The 7,500-nt window shown below is 44.9% G+C and overlaps 1 protein-coding gene across 1 annotated transcript in view; it reads left to right on the forward strand.

The window, feature by feature from the left end:
- The first annotated feature begins 6,244 nt into the window (after positions 1-6,244).
- Positions 6,245-7,500, forward strand: part of LOC139567909 (uncharacterized) — a 4,275-nt gene continuing 3,019 nt past the window's right edge. Inside the window, exon 1 of the mRNA XM_071389515.1 lies at positions 6,245-7,210. The gene's annotated coding sequence lies outside the window, so the exon portion shown is untranslated. The remainder of the gene's footprint in view (positions 7,211-7,500) is intronic.

Raw genomic sequence — 7,500 nt, forward strand, 5'->3', positions numbered from 1 at the left:
TCTCAGTCTGTGGTTCTTGATTGGAGTCAGTGATAAAGTACACACACACACACACACACACACACACACACACACACACACACACACACACACACACACACACACACACACACACACACACACACACACACACACACACACACACACACACACACACTCCTTCACTCACACAGCCCCAGGCATGGTCAACCTCATTAGCCAGCTCCACTCTGGTGAGTTCCACGCTCCAATCACCCACAGTCAAGCTTCCGCAGCCCAGACTGTGTGTGTGTGTGTGTGTGTGTGTGTGTGTGTGTGTGTGTGTGTGTGTGTGTGTGTGTGTGTGTGTGTGTGTGTGTGTGTGTGTGTGTGTGTGTGTGTGTGTGTGTGTGTGTACAGCCGGATACTGAGTCCTGGGCTTAGCAGCAGACAGCCGACAGGTCCTTAAGAAACCAAACTGTGGAATTCACTATCATTCAGCTCTCCTGTCACACAATTGACCTGTGCTACGGCATAAAGATAACATCTTTACTGTGTGCTGTAACACAATACAGTATCTTACATTACTAACATATACATTACATACAGAACAGCTCTACTCCGCAACATTATGTGAAGGAGATTCTAGCTTCCTGGAATCACTCTCTCGTTCTCATCTGCATATGTAACACATTTGGATGCCCTGAACAATACATACAGTACCCTACAGTACAGAGACACAGAAGATAGAGAGAGATAGAGAGAGAGAGCGAGACAGAGGAGAGAGGAGAGAAAGAGAGACAGAGAGGAGAGATCGAGAGAGAGACAGAGAAGAGAGAGAGAGACAGGGAGAGAGGAGAGGCTAGAGACAGATACGAGAGAGAGAGACAGACAGAGAGAGAGAGAGAGAGAAGAGGCCAGAGACAGAGACGAGAGAGAGAGACAGACAGAGAGAGAGAGAGAGACAGACAGAGAGAGAGAGAGAGAGGAGAGGCCAGAGACAGAGACGAGAGAGAGAGACAGACAGAGAGAGAGAGAGGAGAGGCCAGAGACAGAGACGAGAGAGAGAGACAGACAGAGAGAGAGAGAGAGAGGGCTGGATTGCTACTCCACAACGTTATGTAAAGGAGATAATTCTAGCTTCCTGGAATCACTCTCTCGTTCTCATCTGCAAATGTAACACATTTGGATGCCCTGAACAATACGTACAGTACCCTACAGTACAGTACATAGATGCAGTGCAGTGAGTGCATAGTTGCAGATGCATTTCTCCTATACAATGCCCCAAGGCATCGGTGTTCTTTTTCAGCTTGTACTCCTTTTCCCCTGGTAATGTAGCTGGACAGTTCATGTACTGTAAAGGTTACATTATAACCTATATTCAGCCTAGTGATGCTGTAGTGACATTTTAGATATGGTAGATGTTCAGCAGTTGGTAGAGCATGACACTTGTAACGCCAGGGTAGTGGGTTCGATTCCCGGGAACACCCATACTTAAAATGTATCCAGGCATGACTAAAGCGTCTAGTAATTGGCATATATTATTATATATTATATGTAACTGTGTCTGCCTAAGGGGCAGACTGACTGACTGACAGACCGGCTGACCGCTAGCTAAGCAGGAGGTCACTGATCTACAGTGCATCTCAACATGCCTTCCTCTCAGCCGCGCCCCTAAATAATTAATAAAGCCGATTTTTAGGAGATCTGAGGCTCGTTGAGTGACCTTGCGTTGATCTGGTTCACTTGTTTATTTGGATCCTCATTGGCTTTTGCAGAAGCAGCAGCTACTCTCCCGGGGTCCACAAAGAAACACAGAACATGACGAGTAGCAGAACACTGATACACTCATTTCAAAGACAATGATATACAAACAATACAACAGCAGAAATTATACAGTCAATATAACTCAGCAGAAAATGTGTGTGTTGGAGTGTTTCTCGGTCCCCACAGTTCCATGAGATGTTGTTTAACCCCTGTAGGTCTAAGCCGTCGGGGGGGGGGGGGGGTCTGAGCTGACATAAGGAATTGTTTTAATAAGGTCATATCGTGGATCATTTCGCTATTTGATTTTGAATTTTAGGACCCTGTTAGGTATCACTGTTAGGTATCAGGACCCTGTTAGGTATCATTATCATATTTGATAAAATATTGAATTTGGCCTTTACTACTATAGCCCATAGAAACGCATTGAATAACACGTTCATAAATGGCAACAAGAAAAGACAGTCAAAAAATGTATCATAAGAAACAAGATGTTGAAGTGTCTGTGCTGTATCTAGGAGATGTAAGAAAGCTCAGGATTTAACCTCTTTTTGGGGGGTAGGCACAAAACTACCTCTATACTTCCATTTTGTCTTTTAAACGGTATGAGTTACATTCAGACCAGTCCCGTGACACTGTGGGGTCGTAGAGCAGAACGGAGAACATCGTCGTGTTCGTGAGAATCGGTTTCGGATGCTACAAACATAAGTTGGCACATCGCCGGTACTGACTTCAGACGAGTCCCGTCTGTGTCGTGTCGTGTGGGCGGCCGATGAGCAAAATGGACGCTACAGACGTGTTCGTGAGAAGACAGATTTTCGGGGTGTCTCATGTTCTGACAAACACCGCTGTAGCTCGTCCACCTTCCACCGCAAATGCGGAAAGCCGCCATCGGCCGATGCGGTGGATTGAGACGCAGCCCATGCAACAATGATATCTCAAGTTTAAACTGAAGGATTTTGAAGTCTCCAGCTTTAGCGATTTTTGCAATTCGTTCCAGTCACTGGCAGCAGAGAACTGGAAGGAAAGTCGGCCAAGGGAGGTGTTGGCTTTGGGGATGACCAGTGAGATATACCTGCTGGAGCGTGTGCGACTTGTAGATGACCTGGAGCCAGTGGGTTTGGCGACGAGTATGAAGCGAGGGCCAGCCAACGAGAGCGTACAGGTCGCAGTGGTGGGTAGTATATGGGGCTTTGGTGACAAAACGGATGGCACTGAGATAGACTGCATCCACTTGGTTGAGTAGAGTGTTGGAGGCTATTTTGTAAATGACATCTCAGAATTCGAGGATCGGACCATGATAACTGACGGTCCAGTGTTATACCTAGGAGTTTAGCTTCCTCAACGTGACCATGATAACTGACCGTCCAGTGTTATACCTAGGAGTTTAGCTTCCTCAACGTGATCATGATAACTGACTGTCTGGTGTTATACCTAGGAGTTTAGCTTCCTCAACGTGATCATGATAACTGACTGTCTGGTGTTATACTTAGGAGTTTAGCTTCCTCAACGTGATCATGATAACTGACTGTCTGGTGTTATACCTCGGAGTTTAGCTTCCTCAACGTGACCATGATAACTGACCGTCCAGTGTTATACCTAGGAGTTTAGCTTCCTCAACGTGATCATGATAACTGACTGTCTGGTGTTATACCTAGGAGTTTAGCTTCCTCAACGTGATCATGATAACTGACTGTCTGGTGTTATACCTAGGAGTTTAGCTTCCTCAACGTGATCATGATAACTGACTGTCTGGTGTTATACCCAGGAGTTTAGCTTCCTCAACGTGATCATAATAACTGACTGTCTGGTGTTATACCTAGGAGTTTAGCTTCCTCAACGTGATCATGATAACTGACTGTCCATTGTTATACCTAGGAGTTTAACTTCCTCAACGTGACCATGATAACTGACCGTCCAGTGATATACCTAGGAGTTTAGCTTCCTCAACGTGATCATGATAACTGACCGTCCAGTGTTATACCTAGGAGTTTAACTTCCTCAACGTGACCATGATAACTGACCGTCCAGTGTTATACCTAGGAGTTTAACTTCCTCAACGTGACCATGATAACTGACCGTCCAGTGTTATACCTAGGAGTTTAACTTCCTCAACGTGACCATGATAACTGACCGTCCAGTGTTATACCTAGGAGTTTAACTTCCTCAACGTGATCATGATAACTGACCGTCCAGTGTTATACCTAGGAGTTTAGCTCCCTCAACTTGACCATGATAACTGACTGTCTGGTGTTATACCTAGGAGTTTAGCTTCCTCAACGTGACCATGATAACTGACCGTCCAGTGTTATACCTAGGAGTTTAACTTCCTCAACGTGACCATGATAACTGACCGTCCAGTGTTATACCTAGGAGTTTAACTTCCTCAATGTGATCATGATAACTGACCGTCCAGTGTTATACCTAGGAGTTTAGCTCCCTCAACTTGACCATGATAACTGACTGTCTGGTGTTATACCTAGGAGTTTAGCTTCCTCAACGTGACCATGATAACTGACCGTCCAGTGTTATACCTAGGAGTTTAACTTCCTCAACTTGCTCAGTGGCCACACCCTTTATACACGACTCCAGTTGAGGTTTAGGTCTTAGAGAATGTTTTGAACCAAATACAGTGTATTTAGGACCAGTTTATTATTAATCTCCCATTCTGATACTGAGGCTTTTTCCATTGTGTTTTATGTCATTTGGTATTGTATTTTATTTCTTCTTTTTGTTAAGGTCAAAAGAAATCTCAATTGACAGTATGTCAACCAATCTGCTGAGCAGCCTGTCTTGTTTGTCGCCTACTTTGCATCATTTCTGGAGCGATAGAAAGGACCAAAGGGGTAGACTGGGTCCACATGGAAGAGTTGATGTGTTTTCTGGTTTGATTTACACATAAATTATTTCTCGATTACACATTTTGATAATACACAGGTAGTTTGCAGCCAAAGATAGGATTGGTCAATCTATAAATGTGATAACTTCCCTGAGTTTTTAAACTTTGAGGGACAGTTTTCTAAACACAGATTAAGCCTAAATAAAAAACACTTTTAATAGAGTGTATTTCAATGCTTTTTAGTCAACGACTATAGGCTTAATCTGGGTCTGGGAAACTATCCCTGTCCTGAGCGTCAAAGTTTTTCCTTCAAAAAAAGCTCACATTGGCTATTGCTAATTCGGTTTTACAAAAGGTTGCTTTGCCCTTTCTCTCTGTACTAAAGCAGAACGATCAGTTATGTAAAGTCATAATTAGTCTTAGTCCTGAGCTGCATGGAAAGTGTTAGATCCGGAACCGCGATGTATTAGTGGAACCAGATTTTCTGCACAGCAAATCACACAAATCTTTTGGAGGAAAAGAAAAATGAAGAGCTGTTCCGCTGAGCACAGAGGTGAAGCTCTGGGAAAGTTAAGCTCCACTTTATTCTTGAATAATCACGTCAACTATTCTTTCTGTGACCCCAAATCCAATACTGGTTAGCGGTATAACACCCGTCCCCCTGAATATCTAAATATTTGGAGGAACTGTTCCTCGCTTTACCGTTCCGGTCAGGTTTGAATATATCTCCAATGTCATTGTGAATATTGGGAGAGGGATTCTATCAGTTCGTGATCAGTTGAATCCATTCCATCAGTTCTGGTCATTTCATACTGGAAGGGGTCTCAGCATGTTGTCTGTATCAGTCCAGTTGAATCCATTCCATCAGTTCTGGTCAGTTCATACTGGAAGGGGTCTCAGCATGTTGTCTGTATCAGTCCAGTTGAATCCATTCCATCAGTTCTGGTCAGTTCATACTGGAAGGGCTCTCAGCATGTTGTCTGTATCAGTCCAGTTGAATCCATTCCATCAGTTCTGGTCAGTTCATACTGGAAGGGGTCTCAGCATGTTGTCTGTATCAGTCCAGTTGAATCCATTCCATCAGTTCTGGTCAGTTCATACTGGAAGGGCTCTCAGCATGTTGTCTGTATCAGTCCAGTTGATTCCAAACGTTATCCAAACGTTACATCATCACCCTATCACAAGCCCGTGATTAAAACCGTACGATCACATGACCTGCGTCGGATTCCTGAGCTTGGGATTGGCTAATCCGTTTAAGGCTAATTGTTCCCACTCTCCTCCACATTAAGCTGTCAGCTTACAAATAGAATGACCCACCTATCACAGAACACCATGTCATCAGCAGTCTGCCTACCCACCCTCACCTTTCTAATGCCACTATTAGTGTCTAGGTCAGACTACTATCAGCTGCTTATACACTTAAAATGGAGTGTCTGTGTGTCTGTGTGTGTGTGTGTGTGTGTGCCTGTGTGTGTGTGTGTGTGTGCCTGTGTGTGTGTGTGTGTGTGTGTGTGTGTGTGTGTGTGTGTGTGTGTGTGTGTGTGTGTGTGTGTGTGTGTGTGTGTGTGTGTGTGTGTGTGTGTGTGTGTGTGTGTGTGTGTGTGTGGCGTGCGTGCGTGCGTGCGCGTGCGCGCGTGCGCGCGTGTGTGTCTAACCTTCTTCACTCATAACGCCCCGAGGCTCCTTAGTCGTGAAATCAATTCCATTCCACACACCCTGACCTCCAACACCTTAAGGGAGTTTTCATACATGATCTCTATCCTCACACACGCACACACAGACAGACACACACAAAAACACTTTTCGCTATTCTCTCCCTCCCGTAGATAAATTGAGGTGTGTGTGCGTGCGTACGCGCACCTTTGATGGTGATGTGTGGACTAGCGTAGTGGAGGCTTACAGTGGGATTTTTTGTAGAAGTCTACAGTCACAAGATCTTATGAATAGTTAATAGGCAATAGAAGTCAGCCCAGAGAGCTGGGGGAGAAAATGTTGGTACCTCCCATTGGTACCTCTCTCCTCTTTCCCTCATATCTCTCTCATTCTCTCCCCTCCTCTCACCTTCCTTACTATTTCACTGTCCTCACCTTCTCTGTGTGTCTCTATACTGCTGTGTGGCTATCAGAATGTGTCAGCCTTTTTTGCGTGTACATTTTTGCACGCCCACACAGGGGGAATATGGTGGAAAACTAAGACAGAACTTAGCCAGATTGACAGTTACTTAGCTGAGCCTGTGAAGGCTGGCTGACGTTACAGGAGAGAGGCCTGTCTGGTGGCTGTCAACTGCAGCGCTGCAGCAGAGGATTGAATCAGTTGAGGGGGAACGCCTCAAAGCCTGTACACAGCGTCTGGAGTGGAGTTATCATACCAAACACACGATAGAGCAATCAAATAGAACGTTGTAATACACCATCTATCACTATTAACTAAACAGTCAGGTACAGTATTGTCCCTCTCCTCTCCTGTTTTGCTCCCCGTCACAGCTGTTTCATTGTTAAAGGGGATGTTGTTTCATTTAACACCCAAACTGTAGAACTAAATGATCGAGCACTGAGCTGCATCTCTTCTGTTTCTCTTTCTCTCTCTATCAGCTTTGATGTCAGCTGGATGCTGTACCACCAACTGTAGAAATGTCAAAATATGGGACAGGTAAGAATCATTCAATAGGACACATTTTAACTTTTTTGTAATTTAGCAGATGCTTTAATCCAGAGCGATTTACAGTAGTGAGTACATACATTTTCATACTTTTTCCCCCTGTACTGGTCCCCCCGTGGGAATCGAACCCACAACCCTGGCTTTGCAAGTGCCATGCTCTACCAACTTTGCTCCCGAGTGGCGCAGCGGTCTAAGGCACTGCATCTCAGTGCAAGAGGCGTCACTACAGTCCCTGGTTCGAATCCAGGCTGTATCACATCCGGCCATGATTGGGAGTCCCA

This window comes from Salvelinus alpinus, chromosome 2 (assembly GCF_045679555.1).
Source record: "Salvelinus alpinus chromosome 2, SLU_Salpinus.1, whole genome shotgun sequence".
Taxonomy (NCBI): domain Eukaryota; kingdom Metazoa; phylum Chordata; class Actinopteri; order Salmoniformes; family Salmonidae; genus Salvelinus; species Salvelinus alpinus.